Genomic DNA, 599 nt, shown 5'->3' with positions numbered 1-599 from the left:
TCACCACTTGTTGTTGAGCAGATGCCCATCTCTGCTGGATTTCTGAGTCTCAGCAACCTATTGAAAAATTCTACTCATAGGAGAGGGAAACAAACTGTCCCTTTGTGGGTCTCACATATTTCATTGCCATGGATGCAAACTTCCCAAGATTACACATGGAGTGCAGACATGCCCATCTGCCCAGTTTCTGGCCTCTCCCCAGCTGGTCACATGAGCCATCAGAAACAAAGGGAAATCCAGCCACTCTTCTCTTACTATGCCCAGTCTGGATCCCCTGGGCAAATTCCTGTATATCAGCGACAAATCCTCTGAAATGGAAATGAGGACAACCACTCCATTCAGAATATCTTCAAAAAAAATAAAATACTTGGGAATCAACCTAACAAAAGAGGTGAAAGACTTATATAATGAAAACTACAGAACCCTAAAGAGAGAAATAGAAGAAGATCTTAGAAGATGGAAAAATATACCCTGTTCATGGATTGGCAGAACTAACATCATCAAAATGGTGATATTACCAAAAGTTCTCTATAGGTTTAATGCAATGCCAATCAAAATCCCAACGGCATTTCTTGTAGAAATAGAGAAAGCAATCATGA

The sequence above is a fragment of the Marmota marmota genome, unplaced genomic scaffold (assembly GCF_001458135.2).
Source record: "Marmota marmota marmota unplaced genomic scaffold, marMar, whole genome shotgun sequence".
Lineage (NCBI taxonomy): Eukaryota > Metazoa > Chordata > Mammalia > Rodentia > Sciuridae > Marmota > Marmota marmota.
Note: the sequence above shows the minus strand (reverse complement) of the source record.